Below are 14,129 nucleotides of genomic sequence, written 5' to 3' on the forward strand. Positions count from 1 at the left end.
CATGAATGGCAGAAGGAGATTTAATGGGATCTCTATGGTCTCTAGATGAGCCTCAGATTCCTCTGGATCCTTAATAGGAAACTCCTTCATGCTTGAAGGACGTCCCAGGAGGTCTTTCTCCTTAGGATTTTCGTCCTCCTCCTCCCTAGTGCATTCGGTCACTTTGATTAAATCAATGGCCTTGCACTCTCCTTTTGGATTCTCTTCTGTATTGCTTGGGAGAATACTGGGAGGAGTTTCAATAACTTTCTTACTCAGCTGGCCCACTTGTGCTTCCAGATTTCTAATGGAAGATCTGGTTTCATTCATGAAACTGAAAGTGGCCTTTGACAGATCAGAGACTATGTTGGCTAAATTAGAATTATTTTGTTCAGAGTTCTCTGTCTGTTGCTGAGAAGATGATGGATATGGCTTACTATTATTCAGCCTTGCACGTCCACCATTGTTAAAACCTTGTTGAGGTTTTTGTTGATCCTTCCATGAGAAATTTGGATGATTTCTCCATGTTGGGTTATAGGTGTTTCCATAAGGTTCACCTAAGTAATTAACCTCTGCCATGGCAGGGTTTTCAGGATCATAAGCTTCTTCAGAAGCTGCCTCTCTATTACTGTTGGATGCATGTTGCAATCCATTCAGATTCTGAGAGATCATGTTGACCTGTTGAGTCAACACTTTGTTCTGAGCCAATATGGCATTCAGAGCATCAATTTCAAGAACTCCTTTCTTCTGAGGTACCCCATTGTTCACGGAATTCCTCTCAGAAGTATACATGAACTGGTTGTTTGCAACCATGTCAATGAGTTCTTGAGCCTCTTCAGGCGTTTTCTTCAGGTGAATAGATCCACCTGCAGAGTGGTCCAATGACATTTTCGAAAATTCAGAGAGACCATAATAGAATATATCTAATATGGTCCATTCAGAAAACATGTCAGATGGACATCTCTTGGTCAGCTGCTTGTATCTTTCCCAAGCTTCATAGAGGGATTCACCATCTTTTTGTTTGAAGGTTTGAACATCCACTCTCAGCTTGCTCAGCTTTTGAGGAGGAAAGAACTTATCTAAGAATGCAGTGACAAGCTTATCCCATGAGTCCAGGCTATCCTTGGGTTGAGAATCCAACCATACTCTAGCTCTGTCTCTTACAGCAAAAGGGAAAAGCAAGAGTCTGTAGACTTCTGGATTAACTCCATTTGTCTTTACAGTGTCACAGATCTGCAAGAACTCAGTTAAAAACTGGTAAGGATCTTCAGATGGAAGTCCATAAAACTTGCAGTTTTGTTGCATTAATGCAACTAGTTGAGGCTTAAGCTCAAAGTTATTGGCTCCAATGGCAGGAATGGAGATGCTTCTTCCATCAAACTTGGATGTTGGCTTTGTGAAGTCACCAAGCATTCTCCTTGCATTATCATTATTATTTTCGGCCATCTCTTCCTCTTGTTCGAAATTTTCTAAAAGGTTGCTTCTGGATTGTTGTAATTTAGCTTCTTTTAATTTTCTCTTCAGAGTCCTTTCAGGTTCTGGATCAACTTTAACAAGAGTGCCTTTGTCCCTGTTCCTGCTCATATGAAAGAAAAGGGAACACAAAAAAAGAAAGAAGGAATCCTCTATGTCACAGTATAGAGATTCCTTTATGTTAGTAGAAAAAGAAAGGGGTAGAAGAAGAGGAATGGATCCGGATTTTTGATGAAGAGGGGTGAAGAGAAGTGTTAGTAATTAAATAATTAAATAGAAGAGGAAGAGAGAAGAGAAATTTCGAAAATAATTTTTTTTTTTGAAAAGGAGTTAGTGATTTTCGAGAATTAAAGATAAAATAAAATTAAAATTAAAATTTAAAACAATTAATTAATTAAAAGAATTTTTGAAAAAGGGAAGAAATATTTTCGAAAATAGAGGAGGAAAAAGTAGTTAGGTAGTTTTGAAAAAGATAAGAAACAAACAACAAGTTAGTTAGTTGATTGAAAAAATTTGAAATCAAAATTGAAAAAGATAAGAAGATAGTAAGTTAGATAAGATATTTTAAAATCAAATTTTGAAAAAGATAAAATTTTAAAAAGAATAAGATAAAGAGATAAGATAAAAGTTTTAAGAAAAAGATATTTTGAAAAAGATTTAGTTTTTAAAAAAAAACTTAACTAACAAAAAACTACAAGATAAGATTCTAGAACTTAAAGATTGAACCTTTCTTAACAAGAAAGTAACAAACTTCAAATTTTGAACCAATCACATTAATTGTTAGCTAATTTTCGAAAATTACATATAAAGATAAGAAAAAGATTTTGAAAATATTTTGAAAAATATTTTTGAAATTTCGAAAAATAGAAAAAAATGAAAAAGATATGATTTTTGAAAAAGATTTTGAAAAGATAAGATTTTTAAAATTGAAATTTTGATTTGACTTGTAAGAAACAACTAATTTTGAAAATTTTTGACCAAGTCAACCCAAAATTTCGAAATTTTGGAGGGAAATAAGGAAAAGATATTTTTTGATTTTTAAATTTTTAAAGAAAAACACAAAAATGACCCAAAACATGAAAATTTTGGATCAAGACACAAGATGCATGCAAGAATGCTATGAATGTCAAGATGAACACCAAGAACACTTTGAAGATCATGATGAACATCAAGAACATATTTTTGAAAAATTTTGATGCAAAGAAAACATGCAAGACACCAAACTTAGAAATTTTTAATGTATGAAAAATATGAATGCAAAAATGCACATGAAAAACAAGAAAAGACACAAAACAAGAAATCATCAAGATCAAACAAGAAGACTTGTCAAGAACAACTTGAAGATCATGAAGAACACTATGAATGCATGGGATTTTCGAAAAATGCAAGAAAAAATTTTTTTTTTAAAAGCATGCAATTGACACCAAACTTAAAATTTAACACAAGACTCAAACAAGAAACACAAAATATTTTTTTGATTTTTATGATTTTCTAATTTTTTTGGATTTTTATTAATTATTTTCGAAAATAATGTTTAAAAACACGAAAAATTTAAAAGAAAAATTTTGAAAAAGATTTTTGAAAAGAAAATTACCTAATCTGAGCAACAAGATGAACCGTCAGTTGTCCATACTCGAACAATCCCCGGCAACGGCGCCAAAAACTTGGTGGACGAAATTGTGATTCAAATTCTTGTATCATTTGTGATCAATGTTCTAATTATGGCTCTGGTGGAATTCACAACTCCGTTCAACTAACCAGCAAGTGTACTGGGTCGTCCAAGTAATAACCTTACGTGAGTAAGGGTCGAATCCACAGAGATTGTTGGTATGAAGCAAGCTATGGTCATCTTGTAAATCTCAGTTAGAGAGATTAAAGGGGAATTGTGATTATTGGAATAATAAATAAAAAGGAATAATAAAAGGGATAGAAATACTTATGCAGATTCATTGGTAGGAATTTCAGATAAGCGGAATGGAGGTGCTGTAGAGCTCTAGGACGCCTGCTCTCCTATTCCTTCTACCCAATCCTTCTTACTCCTCTCCATGGCAAGCTTTGTATAGGGGTTCACTATCAGCTGTGGCTACTTTCATTCCTCTCGGGGAAATAACCTGCACGGCTGTCACTCGCACAGCTAACCAGTCTGGAGGCATCACCCATGGTTGATAGCTACATCCCATCCTCGCAGTGAAAGCTAATGCACGCACTCTGTCACAGTGCGGCCAATCACCGGTTGGTTCCCGCTCCTACTGGAATAGAATCCCTCTTTTGCGTTTGTCACTAACGCCCAGCAGGTTAAAGTTTGAAGCACGTCACAGTCATTCATGAACGGAATCCTACTCGGAATACCACAGACAAGGTGAGACTTTCCGGATTCCCAGGATCCTACTCGGAACACCACAGACAAGGTTGGACTTTCCGGATCTAGATGAATGCCGCCATCTATCTAGCTTATACCACGAAGATTCTGTTGGGGAACCTAAGAGATATACATTCAAGCCTTGTTACACGCAGAACGGAAGTGGTTGTCAATCACGCGCGTTCATAAGTGAGAATGATGATGAGAGTTATTAGCTCATCACATTCATCATGTTCTTGAGTACGAATGAATATCTTGGAATAAGAATAAGATAGAGGAATTGAATAAAAGAAAATAGAACTTCATTAATCTTTGAGGTACAGCAGAGCTCCACACCCTTAATCTATGGTGTGCAGAAACTCCACCGTTGAAAATACATAAGTAAAAGAAGGTTCAGGCATGGCCGAATGGCCAGCCCCCTAAACGTGATCAATGATCTCCTAAGATGAAGAATAAAATAAAACTGAGATCAAAAGATGATTGATACATTAGTAAATCATCCTATTTATAATAAACTAGCTCCTAGGGTTTACATGAGTAAGTAATTGATGCATAAATCCACTTCCGGGGCCCACTTGGTGTGTGCTTGGGCTGAGCTTGATTTATCCACGAGCAGAGGCTCCTCTTGGAGTTGAATTTCGAGTTATGATGTGCTTTGGGCGTTCAACTCCGGATTATGACGTTTTTCTGGCGTTTAACTCCAGAAAGGAGCGTGTACTTGGCGTTCAACGCCAGTTTGCGTCGTCATTCTTCGAATAAAGTATGGACTATTATATATTGCTGGAAAGCCCTGGATGTCTACTTTCCAACGCCGTTGAGAGCGCGCCAATTGGAGTTCTGTAGCTCCAGAAAATCCATTTCGAGTGCAGGGAGGTCAGAATCCAACAGCATCAGCAGTCCTTTTGTCAGCCTTTTTCAGAGTTTTGCTCAAATCCCTCAATTTCAGTCAGAATTTACCTGAAATCACAGAAAAACACACAAACTCATAGTAAAGTCCAGAAATGTGAATTTAACATAAAAACTAAGGAAAACATCCCTAAAAGTAGCTCAAACTTACTAAAAACTATATAAAAACAATGCCAAAAAGCGTATAAATTATCCGCTCATCAAAGTTCTTATGGATGACTTTAGTGTCTATGGTGATTCATTTGACCTTTGTTTGGATAGTTTAGCTAGAGTATTAGAACGATGTACTAGTTCAAACCTTGTACTTAATTTTGAAAAGTGTCATTTCATGGTAAAACAAGGTATTATTCTAGGCCATGTTGTTTCTAATACTGGTATATTAGTTGATCCAACAAAGGTAGAGATTATTTCTGGTTTACCTTACCCCTCCTTTGTGAGGAAAGTCCGTTCATTTCTTGGTCATGTAGGTTTCTATCGGCGATTTATCAAGGACTTCAGTAAGGTAGCATTGCCTTTGTCCCGTTTGCTACAGAAGGATGTAGAGTTCGAGTTCAGTAAAGATTGCATGGAGGCGTTTGATAAGCTAAAAGTTGCCTTGACCCAAGCTCCTATTGTAAGAGGACCTGACTGGAGTAGGTCGTTAGAGATCATGTGCGATGCATCCAACTATGCGGTAGGAGTGGCGTTGGCTCAGCGCGAAGGTAAGGACCCTTATATTACTGCTTATGCCTCTAAGACTTTAGATGGTGTTCAGTCTAATTATACTACCACTGGAAAAGAGCTATTGGCTATTGTTTTCGCTCTTGATAAATTCAGAGCTTATTTACTTGGAACCAAGGTGGTAGTATATTCAGACCATGCAGCTTTAAAGTATCTATTAGCTAAGAAAGAGTTCAAACCACGGTTAATCTGCTGGATATTACTGCTGCTGCAAGAATTTGACTTGAAAATAAGGGATTGGAGTGGTTCTCAAAACTTAGTGGCAGACCACTTGAGTCGCCTTGAACACATTAAAAATGACTCCACTCTTATTAATGATGCATTTTCACTTGATAGCTTGCAAGAAATATCTGAGGTGGTTCCTTGGTATGCACTTGTAGCTAATTATTTGGTTTGTCGTATCATTCCTCCTAATTTTACTAAGCATAAAGGGGACAAGCTGAAAAGTGAGTCCAAATATTATATATGGGATGACCCATATTTATGGAGGTGTGGTGCTGACCAGATAATTAGAAATTGTGTGCCACAATCAGAATTCCAGTCAATTTTAGAGGCCTGCCATTCTTCAGAGAGTGGTGGATACTTTGGTCTTCAGAGATTGCTAGAAAAATTTTAGACTGTGGATTCTGGTGGCCAACACTTTTTAAGGATGCTAGTGTTTATTATGACTCTTGTCCCCAATGTCAGAGATTTGGAAATATATCCAAGAGGAATGAAATACCCCAACAACTTATGTTGTGCTGTGAAATTTTTTATGTTTGGGGTATTGACTTCATGGGTCCATTTCCAAATTCTAATGGTTTTTTATACATCTTTTTAGCCGTCGATTATGTTTCTAAATGGGTGGAAGCAATTCCTACCCACATTGATGATGCTAACATTGTTGTCTCCTTTGTTCGAAATAATATTATCTATCACTTTGGACTACCACGAGCAATCGTGAGTGATCAAGGCACTCACTTTTGCAATAGGAGAATGACAAATCTTTTGAAGAAACAAGGTCACAAGGTAGCGACAGCCTACCATCCCCAAACCAATGGACAAGCTGAGGTGTCAAATAAGAAGATCAAGCGCATATTAGAGAAGATCGTACAGCCTCACAGGAAGGACTGGAGTAGCTTTGGGCGTATCGAACTGCATGAAAGACACCCATCGGAATCAGTCCATTCCGCCTCATCTACGGAAAAGCTTGTCACCTTCCAGTGGAGGTGGAACACAAGGCATACTGGGCGGTGAAGGAATGCAACCTCGGATTGGGGGGAGTGATAAACCACTATTTTATGGTTTATATTGTGTTTAATTGAGTGGTTTTATCAAGCTTTTCATCCACTTATTCATATGATTTGCATGTATTTACAATTCCTTCCTAAAAATATTCTATGATTGAAAACTTGCTTCCTAAAGACCTTATAGTTGTATATTTTTATTTTCCTTCGTACCATTCGATGCCGTGATCTATGTGTTAAGTGTTTCAGGCTTCATAGGGCAGGAATGGCTTAAAGAATAAAGAAGAAGCGTGCAAAAATGGAAGGAACACAAGGAATTGAGGAGATGACCAGCGAGAAGTCACACGGTCGCATGGCTCACGCGACCGCGCAAAACGGAAGAAATCACAGTGACGAGCTCGCGTGCCTGACGCGACCGCGCGGATTGGAAGCTGCACGAACTACGCGAATGCGTGGACGACGCGCACGTGTGATACGAAAAACGTTGAGTGACGCGATCACGTGGATAACGCGGTCGCGTGACGTGCGTGATTTGCAGAATTACAAAAGTCGCTGGCAGAGATTCTGGGCCGCATTTCAACCCAGTTTTCGGCCCAGAAACACAGATTAAAGTCAGGGAACATGCAGAGACTTAGGGGGACTTCGCAACATACAATCAGCTAATAATTCATAATTTTAGATGTAGTTTTTAGTGAGAGAGGTTCTCTCCTCTCTCTTAGGATTTAGGATTAGGATTTTGATGAGCGGATAATTTATACGCTTTTTGGCATTGTTTTTAGTATGTTTTAGTTAGTTTTTATTATATTTTTATTAGTTTTTAGTTAAAATTCACTTTTCTGGACTTTAATATGAGTTTGTGTGTTTTTTTGTGATTTCAGGTATTTTTTGGCTAAAATTGAGGGACCTGAGCAAAAATCTGATTCAGAGGCTGAAAAGGACTGCAGATGCTGTTGGATTCTGACCTCCCTGCACTCGAAGTGGATTTTCTGGAGCTACAGAAACCCAATTGGCGCGATCTCAATTGCGTTGGAAAGTAGACATCCTGGGCTTTCCAGCAATATATAATAGTCTTGCCTGAGATTTGATGGCCTAAACCGGCGTTCCAAATCAGCTCAAGACTGCCCGGCGTTAAACGCCGGAACTGGCACAGAAGTGGGAGTTAAACGCCCAAACTGGCACAAAAGCCGGTGTTTTACTCCAAGAAAAGTCTCTACACATGAAAGCTTCAATGCTCAGCCTAAGCACACACCAAGTGGGCCCGGAAGTGGATTTTTATGTCATTTACTCATCTTTGTAAACCCTAAGCTACTAGTTCTCTACAAATAGGACCTTTTGCTATTGTATTAAAAAATCTTTTGATCATGTTTTTATGATTGAACCCTCTTTTGGAGGCTGGCCATTCGGCCATGCCTAGACCTTGTTCTTATGTATTTTCAACGGTGGAGTTTCTACACACCATAGATTAAGGTGTGGAACTCTGTTGTACCTCGAGTATTAATGCAATTACTATTGTTCTTCTATTCAATTCAGCTTATTCTTATTCCAAGATATTCATTCGCACTCAAGAACTTGATGAATGTGATGATTATGTGACACTCAACATCATTCTCACTTATGAACGCGTGCCTGACAACCACTTCTGTTCTACAAGCAAACAAGGCTTGAATGTGTATCTCTTGGATCCCTTAATCGGAATCTTCGTGGTATAAGCTAGAATTGATGGAGGCATTCAAGAGAATCCGGAAGGTCTAAACCTTGTCTGTGGTATTCTGAGTAGGATTCAAGGATTGAATGAGTGTGACGAGCTTCAAACTCGCGATTGTTGGGCGTTAGTGACAGACGCAAAAGAATCACTGGATTCTATTTCGACATGATCGAGAACCGATAGCTGAATAGCCGTGCTGTGACAGAGCGCGTTGAACATTTTCACTGAGAGGACGAGACTGTAGCCATTGACGACGGTGAGGCCCAACATACAGCTTGCCATGGAAAGGAGTAAGAAGGATTGGATGAAGACAGTAGGAAAGCAGAGAGACGGAAGGGACAAAGCATCTCCATACGCTTATCTGAAATTATCACCAATGAATTACATAAGTATCTCTATCTTTATTTTATGTTTTATTTATCTTTTAATCATTAATCCTCCATAACCATTTGAATCCGCCTGACTGAGATTTACAAGATGACCATAGCTTGCTTCATACCAACAATCTCCGTGGGATCGACCCTTACTCGCGTAAGGTTTATTACTTGGACGACCCAGTGCACTTTCTGGTTAGTTGTGCGAAGTTGTGATAAAGAGTTGAGATTACAATTGAGTGTACCATGTTGATGGCACCATTGATGATCACAATTTCGTGCACCAAGTTTTTGGCGCCGTTGCCGGGGATTGTTTGAGTTTGGACAACTGACGGTTCATTTTGTTGCTTAGATTAGGTATTTTTCTTCAGAATTTTTAGGAATGAATTCTAGAGTTTCAAGGTGATGTTTTTATCATCACCAAAGCTGATTGATTCTCATCAATTTAGCTCTTGAATGTAATGTCCTGCTGAAGCTTGGCTAGCCATGTCTAATTTCTTTAGACTAAAGCTTTAGACTAACATTGCATGATTCCTGGAATTCTTATTAAAAATTTTGAATCTTTTTATTTTCTTTTCCATATAATTTTCGAAAAAATCCAAAAAAATTATAAAATCTTAAAATAAAAAATATTTTTTTGTTTCTTGTTTGAGTCTAGTGTCTAATTTTAAGTTTGGTGTCAATTGCATGTCTTTATTCTTCTAATTTTTGAAAATTACATGCATTATGTTCTTCATTGATCTTCAAGTTGTTCTTGAAGATTTCCTTGCTCTGATCATTAAATTCTCTTGTCTTGAGTATTTTGTTGTTTCTCATATGCATTCTCAATTTGTTACTGTCAGTAGTATACAAACTTCTAAGTTTGGTGTCTTGCATGCATTGTTTAATTGATCTTAGTGGCATTTTGATTATTCCTCATCATTAAAAATTCAAAAAAAAAATTTTTTATTTGTGTCTTTGGTGCACGAAATTGCAATCACACTTTTACAATCCCGCACAACTAACCAGCAAGTGCACTGGGTCGTCCAAGTAATACCTTACGTGAGTAAGGGTCGATCCCACGGAGATTGTCGGCTTGAAGCAAGCTATGGTTATCTTGTAACTCTTAGTCAGGATATCAAAGATTATCAGGATTGATTGTAAAAAGGCAAAAGAACGTAAAACAGGTACTTGAATTGCAGTGATGGAGAATAGGTTGAGGTTTTGGAGATGCTCTGTCTTCTGAACCTCTGCTTTCCTACTGTCTTCTTCTTCAAACACGCAAGACTCCTTCCATGGCAAGCTGTATGCAAGGGTTTCACTGTTGTCAGTGGCTACCTCCCATCCTCTCAGTGGAAATGTTCAACGCACCCTGTCACGGCACGGCTATCCATCTGTCGGTTCTCAATCAGGCCGGAATAGAATCCAATGATTCTTTTGCGTCTGTCACTAACGCCCCCCCCTCAGGAGTTTGAAGCTCGTCACAGTCATTCAATCATTGAATCCTACTCAGAATACCACAGACAAGGTTTAGACCTTCTGGATTCTCTTGAATGCCGCCATCAGTCCTAGCTTATACCATGAAGATTCTGATTAAGGAATCCAAGAGATATCTACTCAATCTAAACTAGAACGGAGGTGGTTGTCAGGCACGCGTTCATAGTTGAGGATATGATGAGTGTCACAGGTCATCACATTCATCCGGGTTAAGAACAAGTGATATCTTAGAACGGAAGCAAGCATGATTGGATAAGAAACAGTAGTAATTGCATTAATCCATCAAGACACAGCAGAGCTCCTCACCCCCAACCATGGGGTTTAGAGACTCATGCCGTAGAATGTACACAAAGAAACGTGTAAAGTGTCATGAGGTACAGATACAATGTCAAAAGATCCTATTAATAGTGAACTAGTAACCTAGGGTTTACAGAAATGAGTAAATGACAGAAAAATCCACTTCCGGGCCCACTTGGTGTGTGCTTGGGCTGAGCATTGAAGCATTTTCGTGTAGAGGTTCTTTCTGGAGTTAAACGCCAGCTTTTATGCCAGTTTCGGCGTTTAACTCCAATTTCTATGCCAGTTCCAGCGTTAAACGCTGGGAATTCTGAAGCTGATTTGCAACGCCAGTTTGGGCCATCAAATCTCGGGCAAAGTATGGACTATTATACATTGCTGGAAAGCCCAGGATGTCTACTTTCCAACGCCGTTGAGAGCGCGCCAATTGGGCTTCTGTAGCTCCAGAAAATCTACTTCGAGTGCAGGGAGGTCAGAATCCAACAGCATCTGCAGTCCTTTTCAGCCTCTAAATCAGATTTTTGCTCAGATCCCTCAATTTCAGCCAGAAAATACCTGAAATCACAGAAAAACACACAAACTCATAGTAAAGTCCAGAAAAGTGAATTTTAACTAAAAACTAATAAAAATATACTAAAAACTAACTAAATCATACTAAAAACAATGCCAAAAAGCGTATAAATTATCCGCTCATCACAACACCAAACTTAAATTGTTGCTTGTCCCCAAGCAACTGAAAATCAAAATAGAATAAAAAGAAGAGAATATACTATAGACTCCAAAATATCAAAGAAACATAGTTCCAATTAGATGAGCGGGACTAGTAGCTTTTTGCCTCCGAACAATTTTGGCACCTCGCTTTATCCTTTGAGGTTCAGAATGATTGGCGTCCATAGGAACTCAAAATTCAGATAGTGTTATTGATTCTCCTAGTTAGGTATGATGATTCTTGAACACAGCTACTTTATGAGTCTTGGCCGTGGCCCAAAGCACTCTGTCTTCCAGTATTACCACCGGATACATACATGCCACAGACACATAATTGGGTGAACCTTTTCTGATTGTGACTCAGCTTTGCTAGAGTCCCCAATTAGAGGTGTCCAGGGTTCTTAAGCACACTCTTTTTGCCTTGGAGCACAACTTTATTTCTTTCTTTTTCTTTCCCTTTTTTTTCGATTTTTTTTTGAATTCACTGCTTTTCCTTGCTTCAAGAATCAATTTGATGATTTTTCAGATCCTCAATAACAGTTCTCTTTTTCCTTCATTCTTTCAAGAGCCAACAATTTTAACATTCTCAAAACAACAAATTCAAAAGACATATGCACTGTTCAAGCATTCATTCGGAAAAACAAAAATTATTGTCACCACATCAAACTAACTCAACTAGTTTCAAGGATAAATTCGAAATCCTGTACTTCTTGTTCTTTTGTGATTAAAGCATTTTTCATTTAAGAGAGGTGATGGATTCATAGGACCTTCATAGCTTTAAGACATGAATTTTAAATTTTATTAATTATGAATTAAGAACAAGACTCAAAAATAGATATAAGATGAGACTAGAGAAAAAAAATAGAAAACAAAAAATTTAAATAGGCTCCTAATGATAGAGGTTTTCACAGAGTTAGGACTCAACAACCTTGATTTTGAGAAGTGGATGCTCCCTCAAATTGAGGGGAGAACTTTTGGCGTTTCAATTCTTGAAGCTCACGCCCCTGCTTCTCTTGTTCCTTCAGCAATTTGCAGAGCATGCAGTTCTGATTCTGCTGTTCTTCCTTAAGTTGCTCCATAGTCTCTTGCAACTTGGTGATAGATGCTTCTAGGCTGGCCCAGTAGCCAATTTCAGGAAATTCAGGGAGGAACTCCTGCGCCCTCCTTTTGATAGAGTTGTCTTGCATTTGTCCTTCCATTGACTTCTTGGTGATTGGATGTTCAATGGGTATGCATTCATCTACTCCCATCTTTACCCCAGCCTCTTTACAGAGCAAGGAGATCAAGCTTGGGTAAGCCAGTTTGGCTTCAGTGGAATTCTTATTTGCAATTGTGTAGATCTCACAAGCAATCACATGATGAACCTCCACTTCTTTTCCAAGCATAATGCAATGAATCATCACTGCTCTCTTGATAGTGACCTCAGAACGGTTGCTAGTGGGCAATATGGAACGCCCAATAAAGTCTAGCCAACCTCTTACAATTGGTTTGAGGTCTCCCCTCTTGAGTTGGTTTGGGACACCCTTTGAATTGGTTATCCACTTAGTTCCAGGGAGGCATACGTCCTCTAGAACTTGATCCAACCCTTTATCTGCTCTCACCATTCTCCTATTAAAGGATTCAGGATCATCTTGTAGTTGAGATAATTTGAAGATCTCTCTTATTTTGTCCAGATGGAAGTACATAACTTTCCCTCTGACCATGGTTCTGTAGGTATGGTAAGCAGTTCCAGTCATTCTCTGCTTATCTGTTAGCCACAGATTTGAGTAGAATTCCTGAACCATATTTCTTCCAACCTTTATCTCAGGATTGGTTAGAACTTCCCCTCCTCTGTTTCGAATTTGCTCTTGGATCCCCGGATATTCATCTACTTTCAGATCAAATTTAACTTCCGGGATCACTGACCTCAGACCCATTATTTTGTGATAATGGTCTTCATGTTCTTTGGTTAAGAACTTCTCTTGATTCCAAAGATTCTTTGGATTATTCTCTTTCTTTCCTCTTAAATTGGTTTGTTTTCCCTTGGGAGCCATAATCTTGATGAATCTTGACTCAGTGATCACGGAAAAGCACACCAAACTTAGAGGTTTACTTGTCCTCAAGCAAAAGAAAGGAAAGAAGAGAGAGATGAGAAGAGCAAATTCGAATGGTGTGGGGGAGTTGTGAGGCCGAACGTGTTTTTATAAGGGGGGGAGGAGATTTCGAAAAAAATTGAAAGGAAATTTGAGAAGATATGGGGAGAATTTGAGAGAAGGTGAGTTTTTTTGAATAAGATTTGGGATTGATTTGAGAGAGATTTGAAAGTGAATGATGAAAGGTTGAGATGTGTTTATGTAGAAAAGTATGGGTAAGAAAAGGAAAGTTTGAAAAAATTTGATTGGAAAACAAAATCTTGGTCCCCCACCTTTCTGGCATTAAACGCCCAGAATGGCATCCATTCTGGCGTTTAACGCCCATTTGTTGCCCATTGTGGGCGTTTAACGCCCAGCCAGGTGCCCTGGCTGGCGTTAAACGCCAGAATCCCCTTTGTCACTGGGCGTTTTGCTAAACGCCCAGGATGCTACACACCTGGCGTTAAACGCCCAGAATGGTGCCCATTCTGGCGTTTAACGCCCAAAATGGCACCTTTACTGGCGTTAAACGCCCAGAATGGTGCCCATTCTGGCGTTTAACGCCCAAAATGCCCCTTACTGGCGTTTTTTCGTCAGTAAGCTCTTTTTCTCTACTTTTTGCGCTGAATCCTTCTGTAACTCTGTGAATTCCTTCATTTTTGATACTTGCCTTTGTAAAAACAAAACATATAACCTGCTAATGACTGGGTTGCCTCCCAGCAAGCGCTTCTTTACTGTCTTTAGCTGGACCTTTACTGAGAATCACTCAAGTCTCAGTTTTGAGCATTCCTGCTC

Source organism: Arachis stenosperma, chromosome 3 (genome assembly GCF_014773155.1).
Source record: "Arachis stenosperma cultivar V10309 chromosome 3, arast.V10309.gnm1.PFL2, whole genome shotgun sequence".
NCBI classification, from domain to species: Eukaryota; Viridiplantae; Streptophyta; class Magnoliopsida; order Fabales; family Fabaceae; genus Arachis; species Arachis stenosperma.